Raw genomic sequence first — 27,543 nt, 5'->3', positions numbered from 1 at the left:
AAATTGGAAGTTCGCAAAATCGTGCTCTACTCCCCTCCAGTTAGAGAACTTGCTCGCTATACAAAATCTGGTCCCTGGTTCTGGCACCCTCACCCCCACCCCCACCCCCACCGCTGCCGCCATTACCCATGTGCAGACTTTATCCAGCACCGGGACTCTCAAGAATAAAGCCACTTACAAGTCGGGCGCTGGTTCCGGGTTGGCGTCTGAGCCTTCGCAACCGCTGACCAGGACCCACAGAAACTCACCTGCAATCTCCGTCTCCGCTCTGGACGGCTCCTCCAATGCTGCCCAGATTCTGCTGGCATAAAGTCTGGGACTTCGACATTCCCCCAACTTCCAACTCCACTCCTGACTCTGCCCACTCTCCAATCAGGACACAAACCATGATCCCTAGAGTCATTCCTGGGTTCTGTGCCCACTTGCAGCCAGGCTGCACATCAGCTCTCACTCTCTCTTTATTTGTCCAATCCCACTACTTCTTCACTTCTCTTCCAACCTGTCTACCTAACCCCCCCCCCCTCCCCTCACACAATCCCCCATCCTACGCCCCAGACCACTATCCTCCCACAGTGCTTTCCATCACACAACTACTCCCCCCCCCCCCCCCCCCACCACCACACCACATCCAACCCTCACCCATCACATGCTATTGCCATCCCTCCTCCTCTAGCCTCCGAAAGACATTCCCCAAAACCCACCCCTGAGCCTTGCCACATATTCACCATCCCCTTGACCTCATTTTCTGAAGCTGAGCAGTCTGTCCTCAGTTAAGAGCTCATGTTTGTGCCCCTCCGCCCTAACCTCAGTGAGTTCCAAACCCGCCATGACGTGGAGCTCTTCCTCTTTCGCCTCCATGTCTCCTCCTTTGACAGACTCCTAGCCACCCTCCAAGGACCCCATCTCCCACCTCCAACCTTCCTCTTCCACTTGGGCACCTACTTCTGGCATCTTACCCGCCTTGGACCTCTTTATTGCTGACTGCTGACACAACAATAGCCACCTTGTTTTCTCCATCCTTCCCCTCACCTGCACCAATCTCGCCACCTCCAACAGTTGCCCTCCGTTCTCCCTGCACCAATCCCCATTTCACCATCAAACCTGCTGATGAAGGCAGGGCAGTGGTAGTCTGGAGGAGGGACCTCTATTGTAGAGGCTGAACACCAGCTCCCTGACACCATGTCCTGGTGTCCCCCCGCCCCCCCCCCCAACCCTTACCACAATCCCACTACGTCCATCAGGCTGCTATCACCCACATTGATCATGATCCCATCACCTCCAGTGATCTTCTCTCCACCACCTCCAAGTTTATTGTGCCCCAGCCCCACACTCCCGGTTCTTCCTGCTCCCCAAGATCCACCAACTCAACTACTGCAGTGGGACCCATAGTTCCGCGTGCTCCTGCCCCACTGAACTCATTTATTCCTACCTCAACTTCATTCTCTTCCCCCTTGGTCCAGGCACGTACCACCAACATCCAGAACACCAATCATACCCTCCACCTCTTCAGAAACTTCCAGTTTCACCCCTCCAGCACTTCGTCTTCACTATGGGTGTACAGTCCTTATACACGTCCATTGCCCACAATGATGGTCTGCAGGCCCTCCGTTTCTTCGTCTCCATCAGACCCATCAAGTTCCCCTCTACCAGCGCCCTCCTCTGCCTTGCCGAATTAGTCCTCTCCCTCAATAACTTTTCCTCCAACTCTTCCCATTTCCTCCAAATCCAGGAGGTGGCAATGGGCACTCACATGGGGCCCCAGCTACACCTGCCTCTTTGTCAGCTACATCTAACAGTCCCTCTTCAGTACATACACAGGTACTGTTCCCCAGTTCTTCTACTGTTAATTGATGACTGCATTGGTGCTGTATCCTGCATCCACGCTGAACTAGAGCAGTTCATCGACTTTGCCAAGAACTTCCACCCTGCCCTTAAATTCACTTGTTCTATTTCGATCACCTCCCTCCCCTTTCTTGACCTCTCCGTTTCTGTCTTCTGTGACAGTTTACGGACTGACATTTACTACAAACCCACAGACTCTCATAACTACCTGGTCTACACCCGGTATCCTGCAAAATCCCCATTGCGTTTTGCCAATTCTTCCGTCTCTGTCGCATCTGCTCTAATGAGGAGTGTTCCACTCCCAAGTATCCAGATGTCTACCTATTTTAAACAATGTGCTTTGTGGGTACCCCCCCATCATCCACACAGCCCTCCACCACGCCTCCTCCATTCCCTGCTCCAATATCCCTTCCTGTTCTTCACCCCCCCCAACATAATAAAGACAGGGTCCCTCCTGTCCTCACTTTGCACCCCACTAGTCTCCTCATTTGACACATCATCCTCAAACACTTCGGCCAGCTTCAACTGGACCCCACCATCAAGATCATCTTGCCCTCCCCACTCCTCTCTGCCTTTTGCAAGGACCATTCCCTTCCCCATTCTCTCGTTCGTACCAACCTCCCCATCAACCTGTCTGAACCCCTCGGTACCTTCTCCTGCAACTGTAAAAGATGCAAAACCTGGGGCCAGGGCCCCAAATACTCCTTTCATGTGAAAAAGATTCACCTGCCTCTCCTCCAATCTAGTTTACTGTATCTGGTGCTCCCAATGTGGTCTTTGCTACATCGATGAGTCCAAATGAAAACTTAGGGAACATTTTGCTGAGCCTCTCGGCCAGGCCCATAAGGGCCACTCCCGGTCACTGCCCATTTCAGTTCCCCTTCCCACTCCCCCTGCAAAATGTCCGTCCTCGGCCTCCTCCATTGTCACAGTGAATTAGACCGCATATTGGAGGAACAACACCTCCTGTTCTGCCGAGGCAGTCGACAGCCTGGGGGACTCAACATTTGAGTTCTCCAATTTCAAATAACCTTCCTCCCCATCCCTCCAATCCCTTTCCAGTCCTGACTCCTCCTTTACATCCCTTCAACTGACCCTTCCTTCCAGTTACCAACTGGATTCATTTCTCCCATTGGCCAACTAGGTGGTACCCACCACCTGTATTCACCTATCATTATCTCACCACTCCACCTCTCTCCCCACCCGTCACCCCTACAATCTGCAGCTCCCCCAACTCCCACCTCCATTTCTGAAGAAGGGTTATACCCGAAATATCGACTTTGCCACCTCCTGGCTTGCTGTGCTCTTCTAGCCTCCTGCTTGTCTACTTTGGATTCCAGCATCTGCAGTTTATTTGTCTCTAACTAAATTTGTACATACTATCAGTAATATCTTTCCGTTCAATGTAAAATGAGAGGTTCTGCATGCCAAGTTCAGTTTGACATAAATTCTAATGGCAATATTTGAAGAATGATTGGTAATTTGTTTCAATGTCTTGATCCAACCTTTATGTTGCAAACAACACCACCAAACAACTAACTGTTAATTTGACTGTGATTGTCTTCTTAATCTCAATGGCCTAGTGCTGGCTTAGACTGCTGGTAATGCTCTGGGGACGTGAGTTCAAACCCCACCATTGTAGATGGTGGAATTACAATTTTTTTCAAAAGTAATTAAAAATCTAATGGTAACTATGATGCCATTATTGATTTTGTCATTTAAAACCCAGCTGATTCACTACCGTATTTAGGGAAATGAAATCTTGTGTAGAAATTTGCCTTTACTTTTTTTTTGTTTAACTGTGTGCCTCAAGATCCACAGTAATTTGGTTAATTCTTAATTTTCCTCTGAAATTGTCTAGCAAACCACTCATCCAGCTGTTTAATAAGTCTCAAAAATCAAGATCACCTGGCAATGACTTAGGCACTTGAAATGACAATGCAAACTCAGCCTAATCAACTTTGGAAAGTCCTCCTTACCAACACCTGGGACCTTGTGCCAAAAATGGGAGAGCTGTCTCTCAAACTGGTCAAGCAACAGTCTGACAGTTACATTCACAGAATCATATGTACCAGACAACAGCATCACCATCCCTGAATATATCCTGTTCCACTGGTAGGGCAGACCCAGCAGAGATCATGGCACAGTGGTATACACTCAGGAGTGAGTTGCCTCGGAATCATTTAACATTAATTCCAGCCCCCACAAAATCTTATGGCATCCCTTCAAATGTGAGCAAGAAAGCCTCCTGATTACCACATACTCTCTACCACCAGGTGTTGGTTAGCTAAGTTGGCTGGATGGTTTGCATGCAAAGTAACACTGACAGCACAGGTTTAATTCTGTACGGGCTGAGGTTACCATGAAAGTCCTACCTTCTTAATCTCCATCCTCACATTAAATCATCACCAGTCATTTCTCTCTAATGAATCTTTGGGACTATGATGACTTTTACTGTCCACCATCTCTCGGGCTAATGAATCATGGTTCTAGGTAAGCACTTCTCGTATAGGTACAACGCTGACATCTACCTGAATTAATCCGCAATGTCACGAAAAGAAGGACATATCCAACCTGACCAATTACCAGCCCATCAGGCTACACTCAATCATCAGTAATTTGAGGGAAGTGGATCATCAACAGGTTATTCAGTAGAACACACTTAATAATAGCTTGCAAATTTGCACTCAGTTTGGTTTTTGCCAGGTCACTCTGTCCCTGACCTGTTTGCACCCTTTGCTCAAAACGAGGACAAAAGAGCTGAATTCCAGAGGTGAAGTGAAAGTGACTGCCCTTGACATCAAGGCTGCATTTAATCAAGTATGACATCCAGGTTGTATCAAAACTGGAATGAATGGGAATCTACTGGTTTGAGTCATACCTAGAATGACGGAAGATGGTTGTGAAGTTCAGGCATCTCTGCTCCAGAACATTTCTGCAAGAGTTCCTCAGGTTAGTGACCTAGACCCAACCATCTTCAGCTGCTTCCTCAATGGCCTTCCCTCCATAAGATCAGAAGTAGGAACACTATTACATAATGTTCAGTACCATTTGTAATTATGCAGTCTTTGATACAGTCTGCCTTGACATGCAGAGAACCTGGATGGTAAGTGGCTTGGGCTGTTAAGTGGCAAATATCATTCACAGCACACAAGTGCCAGGCACAGCGAAGGCAATGGGTTCAGTCTTCCCATTACTGGAGGAAATTTCTGCTCATCCACTACTGTATGTCAAGTAAACAGTTTGACAAATGAGAGGCAGTAAAAAGGTTAAGAAAGGTGATGGTGAAATAAATGTCTGTGCTGCCAAAGTGTATATGGAAACTGACAGACTTTGGATGATGTTGCTGAAGGGTTGATGATGTAGCAATGTAAGAAAGTCTCTAGGTTAAAAAAAAGATAGCTATCATCTTAGACTTTACCATCTCAGCTATTGTTTTAAGTGTTTCGTGGATGATGAATGTAGATTAGATCTTTCGTGTTTTTTTTTTGAAAAATAGAAACTGCAGAGGAAGATACAGCCTTTTCTGAAATTTCATGTTCCTCCCTTCAGTCAAGTAATCATCATCTTAAAAAAAGGTACATAAAGAAAAAGTGAAGTTGCTATAATCTTACCAGCTGTTCTCTCATTAGTCAGAAGTCATATGACACCAGGTTATAGTCCAACAGGTTTATTTGAAATCATAAGCTTTCGGAGTGTTGCTCCTTCATCAAATGAAGTGACTTCACCTGAAAACTAATTTGAGTTGAGGGTACCAAAACGTGGTAGAAAACCGTATCTCACTTACAATATGGCATCCTGTGACAGTCAAAGTGCTGTTGAACTGTAAATGAATCATTTGTGAATTATTTCCAGTTCTTCCTCTATTTGGAGATTCTCAAGTTAGTTTTTAACCACAGAACACACCAGATGGCCTCCTTCTTTAGAGACCGCAATTTCCCTTCCCATGTGGTTAAAGATGCCCTCCAACGCATCTCGTCCACATCCCGCACCTCCGCCCTCAGACCCCACCCCTTCAATCGTAACAAGGACAGAACCCCCCGGTGCTCACCTTCACCTTACCAACCTTTGCATAAACCAAATCATCCGCTGACATTTCCACCACCTCCAAACAGACCCCACTACCAGGGATGTATTTCCCTCTCCACCCCTTTCCACCTTCCGCAAAGACCTCTGACTACCTAGTCAGGTCCACGCTCCACAACAACACATCCTCCCATCCTGGCGCCTTCCCCTGCCACCGCAGGAATTGCAAAATCTGTGCCCACACCTCCTCCCTCACCTCCATCCAAGGCCCTAAAGGGGCCTTCCACATCCATCAAAGTTTTACCTGCACATCCACCAATATCATTTATTGTATCCGTTGCTCCCGATGCGGCCTCCTCTACATTGGGAGGACTGGACGCCTCCTAGCTGAACGCTTTAGGGAACATCTCTGGGACACCCGCACCAATCAACCATACCGCCCTGTGGCCCAACATTTCAACTCCCCCTCCCACTCTGCCGAGAACATGGAGGTCCTGGGCCTCCTTCACCGCCGCTCCCTCACTACCCAATGCCTGGAGGAAGAACACCTCATCTTCTGCCTCGGAGCACTTCAACCCCAGGGCATCAATGTGGAATTCACCAGTTTCCTCATTTTCCCCCCCCCCCCCCCCAGCTCCAAACTTCCAGCTCAGCACTGTCCCCATGACTTATCTTATCTGCATATCTTCCTTTCTAGCCATCCACTCCACCCTCCTCCCTGACCTACCACCTTCATCCCCTCCCCCACTCATCTATTGTACTCTATGCTACTTTCTCCCCAGCCTCACCCTCCTCTCATTTATCTCTCCACCCTTCAGGCACTCTGCCTGTATTCCTGATGAAGGGCTTTTGCCCAAAACGTCTATTTTACTGCTCCTTGGATGCTGCCTGAACTGCTGGGCTTTTCCAGCACCACTCTAATCTAAACTTTGGTTTCCAGCATCTGCAGTCATTGTTTTTACCTAGGTTAGTTTTTAAGAAGGTAGTTGATTATCTTTTAAATATTCAGCTGAATGAATAACTAAGAAGTTTATGTAAATAGATAACATGGAGAAGTAACTTCATTGTAGATCTTGGCATTTGTATAAAATTTTCATAGTGATATAGTATCCTTACAACATTCTAAAATTTCTGTCTCATTGCATTTCTCTGCTGGTTGTAATCGATATTTAATGTCACATAACAATTTTTTTCTGGTTCTGATCTAAGTAAACTTGGAGCTGGTGATTTTATTAGTTGGAAGCTCATTTTCGCATGTCTTTTGCTCAGCACAAACACATATTTAATCAGCAGGAAATCCTGGAATATTCCAAATTTCTTTGCATTCTAGAAATACGTACCGTGCTGCCTCTTTATATTTACACATGTAAATAGGCACATGTAAACTTAGTTGATGTAACAGGTTGTCAGCATTAAGCGATCTAAGATCATGGTGGACTAAGTGGTGTGAAGTAACTCAATACTTATACAGTTTTATCTAAACAAACACACCAATACTCATTTGTGAATTTGAAGACAGAATACAAATGGCTTGTTTGTTTGCTTTTTAATTTATTTTAAACATTAATTTCTGAAGTTGTCAAAATATTTCAAATGGAATGTATTGAGGTAGGTGCAAAATTATATGTGGATTTAGCAGATGATTGCACAATGTCGATATTGAGATACCAAGATGTGAATTTCAAATGCAAAGAGAAAGTCGATTGGGACTTAATTTGTCAATCACACAATAATGTGGGTTGAAATAAGAAAGCAATGCTGTTTGTATATTTCTACAGCCGTTTCTGGGAAAATCAATATTAGCTGACTCAAATCTTGCTTTGCTAATTTATAATTTTACTTCACAGGATAGCAAATTAAACCAAATTGGGCTCGCTAAAACTGGATTTGCAGGAAACTAAAACATTAGATGATCCTCAAAATTGCTAAATTTTCCCTACCTGGACTTTATAAAAAAAACTGACCTTGGGCACCAAATTTATAACTTAAATGAAAATTAACAATTTGTTATTAATGTAACTTTAGCAAAAGACAGATGAACTATAAGGTAATCTAACTAATATCTACAATCTGAGCCCTATCCTTTTTGAGCAACAACCCCGATTCTCACACCGACAGGCAGTCTTAGTTAAGGGATAGATTTTCTAAAGATGAATGGCAAGTTACCAATTCAGTAACAGTTTCAGTGATGAATCCTAGGCCTTCATGACCGTATAACTGTAGTAGAAAGGACGTATGAAGACTCATCTACTGAGGTGGTATAGGCTGAAGTTAGAAACTGAAAAAGGAGAGGTCATCTTGTTGGGAATTTTCTGTAGGCCTCCAAATAGTTCCAGATATGGAGAGGAAAGGATAGCAAAGGTAATTATGGAAAGGCGCAACAGTAACAGGGTAGTTGCTATGGGGGCATTTAGCTTTCCAAATATTGACTGAAAATACTATAGTTTGAGTACTTTAGATGGGTCAGTTTTGGTCCAGTGTGTGCAGGATGGTTTACTGATACATTGTGTAGACAAGCCAACAAGGGCGAGGCCACATTGGATTTGGTACTATGTATTGAACCCGGCCGAGTGTTAGATTTGAAGGTAAGTGAGCACTTTGGTGAAAGTGACATCAATTCGGTTATGTTCACTTTAGCAATGGAAAAGGATGGTTATATAAAGCAGGCCAAGAGTTATCGTTGGACGAAAGCCAATTATGATGCGATCAGGTAAGATTTAGATTGCATAGGATGAGGAAGGAAACTGCAGGGGATGGGAACAATTGAAATTTGAAGCTTATTCAAGGAACAGCTACTGCATGTTCTTGATAAGTATGTAACTGTCAGGCAGGGAGAAAGTGGTTGAGGAAGAGAGTCGTCGTTTACTAAGAAAGTTGAATCTCTTGTCAAGAGGAAGAAGAAGGCTTATGTTAGGATGAGACGTGAAGGCTCAGTTAGGGTACTTGAGAGTTACAAGTTATCCAGGAAAGACCTAAAGAGAGAATTTAAGAAGAGCCAGGAGGGGACATAAGAAGTTGTTGGCAGGTAGGATGAAAGAAAACCCTTAAGCTTTCTATAGGTATATCACTAATAAAAGAATGACTAGAGAAAGATTAGGGCCAATCTAGTATAATAGTGGAAAGTTGTGCATGGAGTTCGAGGAGATAGGGGAAGCGCTCATTGAATACTTTTCGTCAGTATTCACACTGGAAAAAGACAATGTCGTTGTGGAGAATATTGAGATACAGGCTACTAAACTAGACAGGATTGATGTTTGCAAGGAAAGGTGGTGATAGCAATTCTGGAAAGTGTGAAAATAGATAAGTCCCCTGGGCTGGATGGGATTTATTCTAGGATTCTCTGGGAAACCAGGGAGGAGATTGCAGAGCCTTTGGTTTTGATCTTTATTGTGTCTCTGTCTACAGGAATAGTGCCAGAAGACTGCAGGATAGCAATCCCTTTGTTCAAGAAGGGATTAGAGACAACCCTAGTAATTATAGACCAGTGAGCCTTACTTTGGTTGAGGGTAATATGTTAGAAATGGTTATAAGAGGATTTATAATCACCTAGAGAGGAATAAGTTGATTAGGAATAGTCAACACTCTATTGTGAAGAGTAGGTTGTGCCTAACAAACCTTATTGAGTTCTTTGAGATGGTGACCAAAGAGGTGGATGAGGGTAAAGCAGTTGATGTGTATATGGATTTCAGTAAGGCATTTGATAAGGTTCCCCACAGTAAGCTATTGCACAAAATATGGAGGCATGGGATTGAGGATGATTTAGCAGTTTGGATCAGAAATTGGCTAGCTAAAAGAAAACAAGGTGGTGATTGATGGGAAATGTTCATCCTGGAGTTCAGTGACTAGTAGTGTACCACAAGGATCTATTTTGGGGCCATTGCTGTTTGTCATTTATAGAAATGACTTAGATGAGGGCGTAGAGGATGGTTAGTAAATTTGTGGATGACACTATGGTCGGTTGAGTTGTGGATAGTGATGAAGGATGTTATAGGTTACAGAGGGGCATAGCTAAGCTGCAGAGCTGGGCTGAGAGTTGGCAAATGGAGTTTAATGCAGAAAAGTGTGAGGTGATTCACTTTTGGAAGGAGCAACAAGAATGCCGATTACTGGGCTAAAGGTAAGATTCTTGGTAGTGTAGATGAGCGGAGAGATCTCGGTGTCCATGTACATCGATCCCTGAAAGTTGCCACCCAGGTTGATAGGGTTATTAAGAAGACATCCGGTGTGTTAGCTTTTATTAGTAGAGGGATTGAGTTTTGGAGCCATGAGGTCATGCTGCAGCTGTACAAAACTCTGGTGCGGCCATATTTGAAGTATTGTGTACAGTTCTGGTCATCATATTATAGGAAAGATGTGGAAGGTTTGGAAAGGGTTCAGAGGAGATTTACTAGGATGTTGCCTGGTATGAAGGAAAGGTCTTACGAGGAAAGGCTGAGGGACTTGAGGCTGTTTTCATTTGAGAGAAGAAGGTTGAGAGGTGAGTTAATTGAGACATATAAGATAATCAGAGAGTTAGATAGGGTGGACAGTGAGATCCATTTTCCTCAGATGGTGATGGCTAGCATGAGGGGACATAGCTTTAAATTTAGGGATGATAGATATAGGATAGATGTCAGAGGTAGTCTCTTTATTCAGAGTAGTAGGAGCGTGGAACAGCCTACCTGCAACAGTAGTAGCCTTACCAACTTTAAGGGCATTTAAATGGCCATTGGATAAGCCTATGAATGAAAATGAAATAGTGGAATATGGATGGAAAATGGAATAATGAATGGGCTTCAGATTGGTTCCACAGGTTGGCGCAACATTGAGGGCCGAAGGGCTTTTACTGTGCTGTGTTGTTCTATGTTCTAAATCCGATGGTTGTATCACATGCATGTAGGACAATATCTTCCTTGAATTCCAAAGTTGTCAGTTGATACAAACAACTTGGGCAGATCTCTGGAGACTTTTCCTAATTTCTTACTGACTAGTTTCTTTCCTCAGGACTTTCAACAAATTACTAGACAGAGTAAAATGAAATAAACAATCCTGCATCTTCAAAAGCAACACTGCCTCCAACCAAAATCCCAGTCGAAATTATCCTTTGGTTTCTTTCTCTTTTTCAACATTCTCTGTCATTGACTACCCAGCACCTATCCTTCCTTGATTGACCAATTTAGCATTCAGCCAGCTGCCAGTCTCTGAGCATAACAACATCTAGGTGTTGCTTACTTATAGTATTCTTAGAGCAGAAATTAATTTGCTTTATCTTTGCAGACCAGTTTCCAACAGCAAACATTAGTCCTTTTTTTTCTCTATCCTCTTTTCTAAAACAGCTGCTCAATTTTCAACTGCAACTCACAGTTCCAAACCAAAAATGAGCAAAACAGAAGAAAAGTAATGGTGTCTCAATGACAGAGTAGGCAGATTTATATTAATTGTGAATAAGGTTATAAGTGATGATTCAGTTATTAGTTCTCAACTCTGAAACAGAAGATTGCAGTAATGGGGGAGGACTGTGCTGTTGGGGTTGCTGATTTTGGTTAAATGTTAAATCAAGACCCCCATCTGCCTTCCTGTCTTCTATATTTTTTAATAAAAGAGCGGAGCAAGGATAAATCTAGTCATTATAAACCAGTCAGGCCAGTGTCACTGATGGGAAAATTTAGAGACAACAAACTGGGACCAATTAATTGACATTTAGAAAGGAATGGATAATTAAATGGAAGTCAACGTTTTTAAAGGATTGTATAATTAATTTGTGTTTTCAGTTTCAAAAAGCATTTGAAAAAGTACCACACAATATGCTGGCAAAATTGAGGTACACGGGACTAAAGGGACGCTAGCAGCATGGTTATGGAATTGGCTAGGAGACAGAAAGCAATGAGTAGTTGCGAACAATTGTTTTATTTTAAGTCTGAAGTGAAGTGTACCGTGGTGTTTAAAATGCTTGCCATTCTATTTCACATTAGTGACCCCACTTAAGTTTATACAGGTACTTACCTCAAATCTTGCTATTCAGTAAGTAGATGATTTTGGTTAGATATGCTACTTTAGTTCTAGGACCTGTTCTAGGTTCAAGCTCTGTATTATTGATTATCTTTTTGCTCTGTTTTCTTTTCCCTGATCATCTTCACTTTTGTTGTCGCCAGATTTGTCTCTCAGTGAGGAGCTTCCACTCTTCTGTTCCTGCTCAGGAAGAGGATCATTCAGTTATTTGAGAACTTCTTCCTTTAGCATACGGGTGAGCAGATAGTGGAAAAGATGATCTGGTTCCACCACCCTTCGGTCACTAACAGCTTCTGCAGTACTGCCTGTAGAGGATAATCAGGTTCCTGGGATTGCCCCTTCAATTACATTTCTTTGTTACAGACAGGGTCAGTCCAGATTCCTCCGGGAACATTGAATGGAAATATCTACTTTTGAGTTAACCTGAATCTTAATCTCTTTTAATATTTTCTTGGGGTTTCTGTTATATTCAGGATCTTTATTATGCCCAAAGCTTTAATTAGTTTCAGGCACTTTACAGGTTGTGCATTCAAAACCTTGGAAAACCCACACTCTGGCATGGCCACTGCCCTGAGGTTGCTAGACTGGAGGTATTAAGACCATAAGACCATAGGAGTGGAAATAAGGCCATTCGGCCCATCGAGTCCACTCCGCCATTCAATCATGGCTGATGGGCATTTCAACTCCCCTTACCCGCATTCTCCCTGTAGCCCTTAATTCCTTGTGACATCAAGAATTTATCAATCTCTGTCTTGAAGACATTTAGCGTCCCGGCCTGCACTGCACTCTGCGGCAATGAATTCCACAGGCCCACCACACTCTAGCTGAAGAAATGTCTCCACATTTCTGTTCTGAATTTACCCCCTCTAATTCTAAGGCTGTGTCCACGGGTCCTAGTCTCCTCGCCTAACGGAAACAATTTCCTAGCGTCCACCCGTTCCAAGCCATGTATTATCTTGTAAGTTTCTATTAGATCTCCCCTTAATCTTCTAAACTCCAATGAATACAATCCCAGGATCCTCAGCTGTTCCTCGTATGTTAGACCTACCATTCCAGGGATCATCCGTGTGAATCTCCGCTGGACACGTTCCAGTGCCAGTATGACCTTCCTGAGGTGTGGGGACCAAAACTGGACACAGTACTCTAGGTGGTGCCTAACTAGAGCTTTATAAAGTCTTAGTAGCACAACGGTGCTTCTATATTCCAACCCTCTTGAGATAAATGACAACATTGCATTTGCTTTATTAATCACGGACTCAACCTGCATGTTTACCTTTAGAGAATCCTCGACTAGCACTCCCAGATCCCTTTGTACTTTGGCTTTACGAATTTTCTCACCGTTTAGAAAGTAGTCCATGCTTGTATTCTTTTTTCCATTGTACTTGTAGCGCTTAATTTCAAAGTTGCAGATGATACTAAACTCAAAAATATCATAAACACTGAGGTAGATTGTGATTGTCTTTTATTGTCATGCCAGCTCTCTCTATGAGCTGCTCATGATGAAGGTTGTTGTCATTATCCTCTTTATTGTAGGAAACTCTATCACATGGAGATGAACTAGATGATTCTCTAGAAGTTAACAGATATAGTTTATTGCATGTAAGCAATTAAATGCAGATTACTTAGGCATATAGACATTAGAGAAAGTGAGGACTGCAGATGCTGGAGATCAGAGTTTAAAAGTATGGCACTGTAAAAGCACAGCAGGTCAGGCAGCATTGCTAATGAAGGGCTTATGTCCTAAACGTCGATTCGCCTGCTCTTTGGATGCTGCCTAATCTGCTGCGCTTTTACACTGCCACACTTTTCGACCATGATAGACATTGTTAAAGTGACTTCGAGGAGCACCAGATGTTAGGTCTCACTCATTTAAGATCCTAAGCTGTTCTGCATCCATTTGATGACATAATTGTGTGTGATACCTATGGACCCACGTTCAACATGGACAATATGCATTGGTAGAATAGGAAGATATGTGGCACAAGAAGTTTAGTGAAAGTATGAAGAGGTCCACTTAGGAAGAATGAATAAGGAGACGCAATCTAAACTATTTGTAAGGCAGTGCCTGAAAAGATGGTGTGTATACATAAATCCTTGTAGGTATCCAGTTTTTTAAAAAGTTTAAAATATTTACTGGATGATTGGCTTTATTGATAATGGAATAGATTACAAATTCAATAAATTCATGCTAACTTTTATAAAATACTAGTTCTTGAACTGGTGTATTTTGTTAATTGTAATTTGGAAATCCTATTAGTGAGGATACAAAATACATGAAGGACTTCTGTACTATGGGGGAACTGTTAACTGTCATTAGAGCAGTGAAGTTTAAGCTAAGATTTAATAATGATGTTCAAAATTATAGGGTAAATAAAGAAAAGCTGTTTCTACTACCAGAAAGGTCAGTAAACAGAAAACACACATTTAAAGTGATTGCCAGAAGATGTAAAAGTGATTTGAGTTGACATTTTTTTTGCACAGCAGTCGGGAATGCTATATCTAAAAGAGCATGGAAGCTTTACTTGTAACACTCAAAAGAAAACCAGATAAATACTTAGAGGGAAAAAGAAATTATTGGCCTTTAGGAGCAGTAGGTAGCTCTACCAAAGAGCTGATACCAGTACAGTGCCCAAGTATCCTCTGCAGTATCATTCTGTAGAGAGGTACTATTTCAAAAAGGACAGTTATTAATGTTATGGCTTAGAAAACATCATTTGAAAATCAGCCATTATTGCCTTTCTCTGTGCAAAGGGGCAGTCAAGTTTCCAACATTACAAAAGTGACTTGAATTCAAAAGCATTTCATTGTTGTGAGGTGCTTTCAGGTGTCTCATGGATGTGAAAGGCACTGAATAAATGCACCTTTTCTGTATGCTTAATTCATGCTTGGCCTTAATTGACCAAAAACACAAATTGTCAATGTGTTTCAATCTCTGCCTCTCACTGACTCCTTTTCTGGTGCTGCAATCATTAAATGACCTTCTGTCTTAATAACCTTGAAGAGTGCTTCTATTCAGGGTTACCCCAAGTATTAAATGAAGTGTTCAGTTATTTTTTTTTAAAGCATGTTGCTGTAATATCACTTTTATTTCTTTATTTAGGGGTTATGATTCAGATTAATGATGAAAGGGACTTTTCTTTGACAATTATGGTAACTAATTGTGAGGAATTTAATCTCTACATCATTCTTAGTTTAAATATTTACTGACCACTTTTAACTAAATATTCAACATTTTGTACACACCTTTCCTGCTACTCTTAGCTGCAAGTCAGCAGAGGAAAATGACGATGTAAATATAAAGCAGAAATCTAAATCTGGTCCATGTTCAGGAGCGCTAAAATCCTTGTGATGAGTAATGGAATAAAAATGTTTTGGTGTTGTTTGAATTTCTGAGCTGGTTAAAGAATGTAGGAAAGGAAGTAAGTAATCTGGGTGGAACAGAAAGGTGCTCCAAGTAGTTCACTTTGTGGTTCTTGAATCTGCTACTGTCTCTGACTCCTGTGGTTTAGCTGAACGTTGCAGTGTATTGTTAACACACGTACTAATATGTTAAGTATTGGAGTACAGTTTTGTGTTTTCATGAGTCTTTAAACCATGTGTAATATCCTGGTATGTTTTGCTTTGTTCAAAATTCAATCTATTTGTCAAAAATCAAACTTTTTTTTTCTAAACTCAAGTTCTGACTTAATGCCTTGGTGTGTGATTCAAATATGATTTGCCAAAACAATATTCCTGTACTATTATTTACATAGGTGAGTTTTAATGGCAGTGTCCCCAGATGTGCATTAGCAAACCATTTGATCTATCCAGTGGAATTAATTGTTTGCTCATTTAGAAGAACTTGAGATATTTGGAGGTACAAATGACATGGCAATGGCAGCATTGCTTCAAATGTTTTGTTGAGAAGAGATAATAGGTAAAAATGAAAACATCAATGAAACCTGTGCTGTTCATGCTTCATTTCTCATATTATAGTGTCTAGCAGACAGAAAGAGATCAGCTACATGCGCTGAAAAGTGTGGCACTGGCAAAGCACAGCAGGTCAGGCAGTATCCCTGATCATGGGCTTATATCCGAAATGTCGACTGTCCTGCTTCTCGGATGCTGCCCGACCTGCTGTGCTTTTCCAGCGCCACACTTTTTGACTCTGATCTGCAGTCCTTTCTCATCAGCTACATGTGCTAATGGTTAGCTTAACTTGTGAACAATACAATGAAAGTTCAGTTGTGTTCAGGAATGCAAGTACATAGAAAAGATTTTGCAGTATTGTGCGAACTATTTTTTAGTACAGCACCTCACTTCTCTGATGTAAACTCATTAAACCTAATTGGTTCTAATTACATTTGTGACTGCTGTCCTTAGCAGAAATTGGTTTTGGAGAATGCTTACTTTTTAACTATTAGAATTAGACTGATATGCCACTCCATTTCAGAATGACTTTGGAGGGTGCTTTTGTTTGGGGTTAAGCACAGATATATGTGTTCTAGTTTTTTGTTTTAAGTCATGTTAATGTAATCTAACTTTAACAATGTTACCTGTATGCTTCAAAATTAAAATGACACAATTTATATTCTCAACTGTGCACTTTGCTTTAGCATTTAAACACTCTACACACTGATTTCTTATTGGCATCTGTTTTTACTATGTAATATTTATAAATTTTAGTTTAAATAATCCATTTTTAGTTCATATTAGCACAAATCGATCTTCCTCTTAAATTTGTCTAAAAATTGTTCCTTAGGGCAGCCTTATGATGCTACTTCATGAATCTTCTGTGCTTCAAAAACCCTCTTTGATAAGGTGTCGTTTTATTTACTTCTATGCACAAATTGGAATTGATATTCTTGATGAATAATGAATATTGGGAAGTACATTTTCACATTGGAATATCTTGTGATATTTGCCACAACTTTTTGGCCTCTTAACAGGGAGCCATTCAGCATTCGCAAAATGTAAAAGTTCAGTCATGGAGCTGGTTTCCCATTTTTATGGAAAGTCAAGACAAAGAGTTTCATTCAGACTATGTACAAGGGATAGACTAAGTGATCTGAGGAATAGCAGCCAGGAAATCCAGGATGCAGACAGATGTCTCATATCTCAGGATCACTTGTTTGTTGTGTGATGAAATGTTGGGTCACCAGCACCATACTGTGGACTTAACCTCTCGTTGAGCTAAATACTTCATGGTTACTCTGTCTCACTGCCATTTCTGAATTGTCTTTCCTTTGTCTAGAAATCATAATGCATATTTATTTAATGATGTTGTTGTTTGCATTTAATTTTAATGAATTTCAATTTTACTTTATCTGTATTCTGGGAATTGATCAAAAGATAAGCATGAAATAAATAAAGCTTAGATTATGGAAAAACAAGGTTTAAAATTTCTGCTGTCACACACCCACCCAGTCTTATCATTTGAAAGTAGGATCAAAAAGAATGTTATAAATGCGCCATGCACAGTTAAAGAAAGAAATCAATTCCACCCTTTTAAATTTTAAATTTGTTTCAAGTCTTTTATACTGTTTGAACTGACATAAAATACTTTTATTGTAATATTCTGTACCACAAAATAAAGCACTCATTTACTTAACTATCCATTTTAAAAACTGCCAACAAGGAGAGTTTTTAGAAGCAGCCAGTCAGAATATGTCACTTTATTTACAGCTATTTTACAGCTGTTTGATCTGTTTTTCCAAATGCTTAAAATTTACTCTTGGATTAACTAAGCAAGATTGAGATTGGAGTTTATTTTTCATTTAGGTTTTAATATATTATGTTTAGCTGTGACTCTTCTGTTCTTTCGCATCATAAAGAAAGCTTTGATGAGTTTTAATAACTTTATCTGTTTGCCAAGGCCTTTGCTGTTATTAGGGTGTCAGTCACAGAAGGTCCAGTCCCCCATTCTCTTTTAATAGAAACGCAGAAGATAGGAGCAGAAATAGGCTGTTTTACCCCTTAGCCTGCTCCACCATTCAGCATGATCAAGGCTGATCGTAGAGTTCAGTACCCTAATCCCGATTTTCTATTCTTTGGTCCCTGTAGTCACAAGAACTAAATCAACCTCCTGCTTGAATGCACATAATGCTTTGGTCTCAACCACATTCTGTGGTTAAAAGTTCCAAATCTAGATGAAAAACATTCTCCTCATCTCCGTTCTAAAAGCTTTACCTTTTATCTTTAAACTATGACCCCTATTTCTTGACTCTTTCCCCCCCCCCCCCCCCCCCCTGCATTTCCAAAAATTGGAAATATCCTTCTTGCATCTAATGTGTCTAGCCCTGTTAGAACTTTATAGGTATCTATAAGATCTCTTCATTTTTCTAAACTCTGCTGAATACAATCCAAACCACCTCATTTATCAGTCTTGCCATACCAGGAATCGATGTGGTCAAATTTCACTGCACTCCCTTTAGAGCAAGAACATCTTTCCTGAGATAATGAGACCAAAACTACATATAGATTCCAAGTTTGGTCTCACCAATATCCTGTATAATTGTAGCAAGAATTCCCTTTCTGTAATTCTATGGTTGAATTGACATATCTTGAGACAGAAGAATGAATAGAACTGAAGTGTGTTATTCTGATAAATACTGTACAGAAAAATGCTAGGCAAGTCCGTTCATGGTGCTTGACACCTAAAAATGGTGTGTCCCTCACTCTTACTCTAATGAGGTAACTGACCCTCTTATGGCACTGAATTCAGGTTTGAGGAACCACAGTTGCTGATTTTTGATTTGATTTAAAAGACTGTGCCTTGCCACTTCCAGTCACATCTATTTAATTTTTGTTGAGCCTTTCAGGTGACAACCTTGCTATCTTCCAGCTTGGATAATTGCAGAGTGAAAACCCTGCTGGGATCCATTCTAATTCAAAATCCTCTCATGGGAGGCATTGGTTGAGATCTTTCAAGAGTCATTGGAGTCACGGAAAGTCCCGGATGATTGGAAGATCGCGGTTGTAACCCCCTTGTTCAAGAAAGGATCAAGACAAAAGATGGAAAATTATAGGCCAATTAGCCTAACCTCGGTTGTTGGTAAAATTCTAGAATCCATCATTAAGGATGAGGTTTCTAAATTCTTAGAGCAGAGTCTGTTTAGAACAAGTCAACATGGATTTAGTAAGGAGAGGTCATGCCTGACAAACTTGTTGGTATTCTTTGAAGAGGTGACAAGTAGGTTAGACCAGGGAAACCCAGTGGATGTGGTCTATCAAAGACTTCCAAAAGGCCTTTGATAAGGTGCCACACGGGAGGCTGCTGAGCAAGGTGAGGGCCCATGGTGTTCGAGGTGAGCTACTGGGATGGATTGAGGATTGGCTGTCTGACAGAAGGCAGAGAGTTGGGATAAAAGGTTCTTTTTCAGAATGGCAGCCGGTGACGAGCGGTGTCCCGCAGGGTTCAGTGTTGGGGCCACAGCTGTTCGCATTATATATTAATGATCTGGATGAAGGGACTGGGGGCATTCTAGCGAAGTTTGCTGATGATACGAAGATAGGTGGACAGGCAGGTAGTGCTGAGGAAGTGGGGAGGCTGCAGAAGGATCTAGACCGTTTGGGAGAGTGGTCCAGGAAATGGCTGATGGAATTCAACGTGAACAAATGCGAGGTCTTGCACTTTGGCAAAAAGAATAAAAGCACAGACTACTTTCTAAACGGTGAGAAAATTCGTAAAGCCAAAGTACAAAGGGATCTGGGAGTGCTAGTCGAGAATTCTCTAAAGGTCAACATGCAGGTTGAGTCTGTGATTAAGAAAGCGAATGCGATGTTGTCACTTATCTCAAGAGGGTTGGAATATAAAAACACCATTGTGCTACTGAGACTTTATAAAGCTCTGGTTAGGCCCCATTTGGAGTACTGTGTCCAGTTTTGGTCCCCACACCTGTACTGGAACGTGTTCAGTGGAGATTCACACGGATGATCCCTGGAATGGTAGGCCTAACATACGAGGAACGGCTGAGGATCTTGGGATTGTATTCATTGGAGTTTAGAAGATTAAGGGGAGACTTAATAGAGACGTACAAGATAATGCATGGCTTGGAAAGGGTGGACGCTAGGAAATTGTTTCCGTTAGACGAGGAGACTAGGACCCGTGGACACAGCCTTAGAATTAGAGGGGGTAAATTCAGAACTGAAATGCGGAGACATTTCTTCAGCCAGAGAGTGGTGGGCCTGTGGAATTCATTGCCACAGAGTGCAGTGCAGGCCGGGACGCTAAATGTCTTCAAGGCAGAGATTGATAGATTCTTGTTGTCTCGGGGAATTAAGGGCTACGGGGAGAATGCGGGTAAGTGGAGTTGAAGTGCCCAGCAGCCATGATTGAATGGCAGAGTGGACTCGATGGGCCGAATGGCCTTACTTCCACTCCATGTCTTATGGTCTTATTTTGGGAAGCACCTGTCCTCCACTTGCGTCTACTCTTTTCACTTTGATCATTCAATTAGGTATTGATATGTGATCATATCCATAAAAACGCTCCCATGATCTGAATCTAATCCTAACTCTCTAGCATATTTAATTGCTCAATATGCAGGTGATTAAAGTTGGTGAGATTCAGGGATTATAACAGACAGTCTGTACTAAGTACATTGACGAGAAGATTGTTTTATGTGACAACATGCAATTCTCCTCTCATCACAACTGCACAGAATAAGCACTGCTTGGATGCCAAAATTCAGGCTCTGATTCAAACCATGCTTTTTTTTCATTGAAATAGATGAATGGATAGTAGGCAATACAATGCAGGCACATATACACTTCCTACTCTGTTTGATACATCATAATAAATATGCTACCCTCTTTCTCTTACATAGATTTTGAAATATGGATTAAATTCTTGCCCTCTGACTGCAGCTACAAAACTCAACTACTGAGTAAAAATTATTTCATATGGCTCAATAAGTGTATAATTGGATGACATCAGTCACCAGGTTGTCTGTAAGTGAGGTCAGATTCCATACATTTTACTTTGTCACATTATCAAAGGTCTCAGATATAACTGTCAGTGAATCTTACCATGTCAGTTTGGATTATATCCTTGACCTATGCTAGGTAGCATGAGACCATTTCTAAAGTGGAAGCTGAACTGATCTCATGTATACATGATCAAACAGACATTGTCAATATTGATTTGATAACCATACAATGTGAACTATAAAGATACATTTAATGCATATGTTCATTTGAGATTTTTACTTTCAATTGAGCAAGCAATCCAATACTCAAACCTATCAGTTACAGAAATATATACCTCCTGGAATTCTTGCAGCTAAAATTTGCAGTATGGGTTGATGGCTAATCTGTTGAAACCCTCTTTGTATTAACTTGAATGTTAACGTCTTACATTGTGATGGTGTTAGTGGTACAATAGATCAAGTAGAGATTTATGCAGAGCCTGGGCCACAGCAGTCCTCATCTTGCTGAAAAGATCAGACCCCAAGCCAAGTGCTGAATGTGGGACCTGTCATTGTGGAACCTAATGTATGGAAGTAGAATGAGCACCTTGCCCATAAGACCATAAAACATAGGAGCAAAATAAGGCCATTTAACCAATTATGTCTGCTCCATTATTTGCTCATGGTTGATATTTTTCTCAACCCCATTCTCCTGCCTTCTTCCTGTTAACCCTTGATGCTCTAACGAATCAAGAACCAATCTATTTCTGTCTTAAACACACTGAATGATTTGACCTCCACAGCCCTCTGTGTCAAGAAGCTCCATAGATTAAATTGAACTGAATTGAATTTATTGTCACATGTATCGAGGCGCAATGAAAAGGTTTGTCTTGTGAGCAACACAGGCAGATCACATAGTTAAGTAGCATTGATAAATAAATAATCGGTAAACAGTGGCAAAAACAGAAACACAGGTACAGACGAATGTTAAGAGTTTGAGAGTTCATTCAGTATTCTAACAACAGTATGGCAGGAACTGTTACGTTAACTGGCTGGTGTGTGTGTGTTCAAGCTTCAGTACCTTCTCCCTCATGGTTGAGATTGTAGAAAAACATTGCTAGGGTGGGATGGAACTTTAAGAACGCTGGCAGCCTTTCCTTGACAGCTGGCCTGGTAGATGGATTCTGTAGATGGGAGGTTGGCCTTTGTGATTGTCTGGGTTGAGTTCACCACTCTCTGTAACCGTCTTCGATCTTGAATGGTATAGTTGCCATACCAGGTAGTGATACATTTAGACAGAATGCTTTTGATGGCGCGCCTATAAAAAATGGCATGCCAAATTTCCTCAGCTGCCTGAGGAAGAAGAAATGTTGTTGGGCTTCTGTAATCAGTGTGTCCACATGAAGAGTCCAAGAAACCTTGTTGTGGATGACCACTCTCAGGAACTTGACACTGTCCACTCGTTCCACCTCTGTGCTGTTAATGTGTAGGGGGGCATGAGTAACATCCCACCAAAAGTCAGTAACGAGTTCCTTGGTTTTGCCGGCATTGACAGCTAGGTTATTCTCGGTGCACCATTTTTCCAGGTCTTCCACCTCCTGTCTGTAGTCTGTTTCGTTGCCATCTGAAATTCAACCACCTATGATGGTGTCATCAGGAAACTTGTAAATGGCATTAGTCTGGTATTTGGCGATGCAGTCATGGGTATACAGTGGGTACGTTAGGGGGCTGAGTATGCATCCCTGGGAGTCTCCAATGTTGAGTGTTAGTGATGAAGAAATATTGTCCCCAATCTTTACTGATTGTGGCCTGTGGGTCAGGAAACTGAGAATCCAGTTACAGAGAGTGAGGCTTCACCCAAGATCACTAAGTTTAGTAATCAGTCTCGAGAGGATAATAGTGTTGGAGGCTGAACTGTAGTCAATAAGTAGGATTCTGACATAGCTATTCTTGGTGCCAAGATGTTCTAGGAAGGAGTGAAGGGCAAATTGTATGGCATCTGACATGGATCTGTTGGTCCAATAGGCAAATTGGAGTGGGTCGAGTAGTGGGGAGGCTAGAGTTGATTAATGCCATGATCAGCCTTTCAAAGCACTTCATGACCACTGAAGTTAGGACCACTGAGAGATAGTCATTGAGACATGCTGCATGAGCCTTCTTAAACACAGGTATGACGTTGGTCCTCTTGAAACAGGCAGGGACAGTGGCCTGCTGCAGGGAGAGATTGAAGATGTCCGAGAAGACCTCTGCCAGTTGATCTGCGCATACTCTGAGTGCACGGCCTGGTACTCCGTCTGGTCCCATTGCTTCCCTTGGATTCACATGAAGGAAAACTGATCTGACCTCTGAAGTAGTGACTGTTGGGATAGGTTCATCAGGGCTTGTTGGAATATGAGTTACCTATCCATAGAAATTCTGCTCAAAGTGAGCATTGAAGGCGTTGAGACGATCTGGGAGGGATATGTCATCGCCTGCGATCTTGCACTGTCTCTTTTTAGAACCTGTGATGTCACCATGATTAAACATCAACTGGCTGACGAAATTCTGCCTCATGTCAGTTCTAAAGGAGTCGACCCTTTACTCTGAGGCTATGCCTTCAGGTCCTAGTCATCTCCAAAAGTAGAAAAATCTTCTTTATGTCCACTCTATCCAGGCCTCCTCAGTATTCTGTAAGTTTCAATCAGAACCTCCCTAGTCCTAAACTCCATATAGACCCAGAGTTCTCAACTGTTCCTCGCATGACAAGCCTTTCATCTCTCGGATCATTCTTGTAAACTTCCTTTCGAACCCCTCCAATGCCAGCACATCCTTTGATACATACTGGTCTCAAAACTGTTCGTTATATTACAAATGTGGTCTGACCAGAGCCTTATATAGCCTCAGCAGTATACCTCCACTCTTATATTGTAGTTCTCTTGAAATGAATGCTAGCATTGCATTTGCCTTCTTGACTGCCAACTGAATCTGCATGCTAACTTTAAGAAAATTCTGAACTAGCACTCCTAAGTCCCTTTGTGCTTCAGATTTCTGAAGCTTTTCCCTGATTTAGAAAATAATCTACTTCAGTATTCTTCCTACCAAAGTGCATAACCTCACCCTTTTTGACATTGTCTTCCATCTGCCACTTCTTTATCCACTCTTCTATCCTGTCCAAATTCTCCTGCAGCCTTCCTGCTTCCTTACACTACTTGCCCCACCACCTATCTTTGTGTCATCTGCAAACTTAGCAACAATGCCCTCAGTTCCTTCATCCAGATCGTTAATGTATAGTGTGAAATAATTGTGATCCCAACACGAATGCCTGCGAACTGCCATGAGTCACCGGCTGCCGTCCTGAAAAGACCGCTCTATCCCTACACTGTGCCTTCTGACAGTCAGCCAATCCATGCCAGTACCTTGCCCCAAACACCCTGGGCTCGTATCTTATTTGGCAGCTTTCTGTGCATCACCTTGTCACTTCTAACAAGTTCCCCTGCAAGAAATGGGATGGTTGACGAGAATGAGGGATATCTCTAGACAGAGAGCTGGGGATTTCATGACTTCTCAATAGTGGAGCAGGTTGATCAGGCTCCTGTGGAAGGCAGTAATGGACAAATTCTCAAGTCCTGTCCTGTGCTCCTGCATGGAGAAATGGGTGTGAAACTGTGACCCGGAGTGTGATGAGAATCAGACTCATGATAAATGGTTTTGCTGGTCATACAGTTGAAGAAAGGAGATTTCAAACACTGAATATTGGAGTGTGTGTAAGCAAATGCAACATTACTGCAATGGTTTCTGATTACTTTGAATTGACTGAATAGTACACTGGGTCATTGATGATGGTTAAGATAAAGGTGGTCATGATGCGTCCTTGTGACTAAGATTGACTGGAGTAGATTGGAAGTGTGCCATATTGTTGAAGGTATTACTTGTGAGATTAGGATCGAATGGGAACTGCTGTTTGAGAATCTAAAGTTGACACATTGATGAAAAGGAACTGGAATTCTACCTGAAGATCAAAGCTTAGCACTTTGTAGTTGAAATTAGTTATTGTTGAGTGTGTTGCCAAGTAAATCAGTGAAATCTGTGTTTGCATATGTGTCTGCATTTCATTTATGATTTAGGTTGACCATGATTTGTCTGTTAGTTCATATTTAGTTTAGCTTGAAGTTTCTTTAATTGTTGATTGCTGAAGTAAACTTTTTTAAAAAATGTGAAAATTTGTCCTTTTGTCTTCATTCTTGTTCTTTGATTTGCTGATCTCCATGGGGATCATAGCAACGTGCCATTACTAGCAACAAATATCTGGTGGTAGCCTCATTCCAATCTGAAATTGTCTTCTTCATCTTCTAGTGACTAATATGTCCAATGCAAGGTCAGTTTGGATGTCCTAAGAGCTGAGAGGTCATGTTGGTGCTGGGAGAACCTCTGCAATTGCATCTTCCCCTGAGCATGTTGGAACGTGAGAGTTTGCACAAATACTTGACAAAGTATGCTGTAACAAATGCATCTGGAGGCAGCATGACATGAATTGAAGACAAAGTCTTCCAACGGGCAACTGTTTTCACCCTGATATATGTATGTTGTAGGCTCATCTGAATTCTCGAAAGCTACCGTCAAAGATACCCAAGTTCACCAAGACAATTAAATGCTAAGACAAAATAATAAACACCAAGTTCTTTCATTGCACTGGGTTCACTTATCCAGATATTTCAAAGGAATTAACTGTAGTGAAAGCAACAATCACGTGTAATCATTTGACTGTCAAAGTCAGCCTCCTGTGTTCGAGACACTTAGTTTAAACATAAATTATTTTTCTGCCTTGGTGATGAAAAGAATTAGTGATGCACAAGTGACAGTGCAAAGAGTTATGGTAATTTTAGAATAAGTTGTATTTTTTACATGCCTCTATGTATTTAAAAACTGTGCACACAATGTAAATAGCAGAGCGATGACTGTTAGGATAGAATCTTGTTGTGGTTCTGTTCGCCGAGCTGGGAATTTGTCTTGCAAACGTTTCGTCCCCTGTCTAGGTGACATCCTCAGTGCTTGGGAGCCTTCTGTGAAGCGCTTCTGTGCTGTTTCCTCCGGCATTTATAGAATCTTAACTGCCCAGAGAAAATTGGTTTGGGAGTGAAAGGTAGAAGTTAAAGATGTTTGAATTGATGGAAAGTCAAGAAGCAGGCTCCAATATGTTGACTTCTTTATTTAACTGCAGTCTGTTGGGTTGTGTGAGAGGACTCTAGGAAGGGTGGGTTGCCAGTTAATTATGTTTACAGATAGTTAAGAGCTTTTTTAAAATTGATGTTGTAACTTCAATTGTGGGTTACCTTGTTTTCTTGGAATTCTTGAAAGCTAGATGAGAACATTGTATCAATTGAGATGCTGAAGAAATGATAGCCAAAGATTCCCTTATGTACTGAGAACGTTCACCTGCTTTTTTTGCCTAATGTGAGAATGGCTTTCTTGTTTATTTTCAGTTTTATTCCTAATTTCTGCTTCTTTGGAGATAAATTGCACTAACTTGATTGTGACTAGTACTACTAGAGAGGCATGTAGTCTGATCTTCACTTTCCATCTGTGATATATTGGGTCTGCAGTGATCTTTAAAGTAGTTTAGCTTGTAAAGATGACCAGCAACAAAGAACGAAGCAGCAAGGATCCAACAGCAGTCTTCTTCTCAGTGGCCTGCGGCTCTGTCAGAGGGATTGAACAAGTAGTTCTAGCTCACAGGAGGTATGATCATCAAGGTAAGTTGTACGAGTAAAGGATTAACCTTCCTACACATGTCCGAATTAGTGTCTCAGGAGGCACAGGACCTTGTGTCATGTGCAGACTACTGCCAAATGGACCTGGTGGCCAAAAATTATCACTGCTGTCAAAATGATCACTGTTTCAACTCTTTGTCTCATGCCTTTACCAAAGGAATGTTTGTGGGATTTTGCAGTTGTCAGTCTGGAAGGTGGCTAATGCCACGTTTGTCAGAGCATGCATTATGTCCACTTTGTCTTGATATCAGTGAAACTGAGTGGACCTTTCAAGTTTTTGCCATCCATTTCGGGGCATCGTTGACTGGACATAATTGTCAAATTTCCCAGTAATGTCCTTGAGTTCTAAGGGAATTCCACTTCAGTATAGCTCATTTGCAGCCAGAAAATGTTTGATTCAGTAATTGCGGCCAAGATTTCTAGGAACTGTAGTGACGGTTTTACTTTGCTCCATTCCATCCTTCCTGGGTTCTTTGCAATCTGGAACAAACTTACTAGCTAGTTGTATGAAGAAAAGAATTAATCACTTAAGGGTGTTAGCATTCATGTTTTCAGAGAATAGAATCATAGAATCGCTATAGTGTGGAAGCAGGCCATTCGGCTCATTGAGTCCATACCGAACCTTTTGAAGAGCATCCCACCCAGACCCACTCCATCCCTGTAAGTCTGCTTTTCCTATGGCTAATCCACCTAACCTACCAATCCCTGGGACACGATGGACAATTTTAGCATGTCCAAACATCTGCACATGTTTGGACTGTGGGAAGAAACCAGAGCACTCAAAGTAAATCCGTGCAGACACTGGGAGAATGAGGATGGCAATCAACCTGGGTCCCTGCATTGTGAGGCAGCTGTGCTAACCACTGAGCCATCATCTGAGCAAGGCCCAGCTACTCCAGTAAAAGCCACATGATGGACCGATGTGGACAAGATGGACTACGTGGACAAGAAGGACTTATTGAGGATGTGCTTCATGTGACTTGACAAGTTAGAAAATACTTGTCAGTATGCACCATACAAGGTCTCTGAAATGATTGCAATGAGCTGTGTTC

The sequence above is a fragment of the Chiloscyllium punctatum genome, chromosome 26, assembly GCF_047496795.1.
Source record: "Chiloscyllium punctatum isolate Juve2018m chromosome 26, sChiPun1.3, whole genome shotgun sequence".
Taxonomy (NCBI): domain Eukaryota; kingdom Metazoa; phylum Chordata; class Chondrichthyes; order Orectolobiformes; family Hemiscylliidae; genus Chiloscyllium; species Chiloscyllium punctatum.
The sequence above is the reverse complement of the archived record's forward strand: the minus strand, read 5'-3'. Positions refer to the sequence as shown.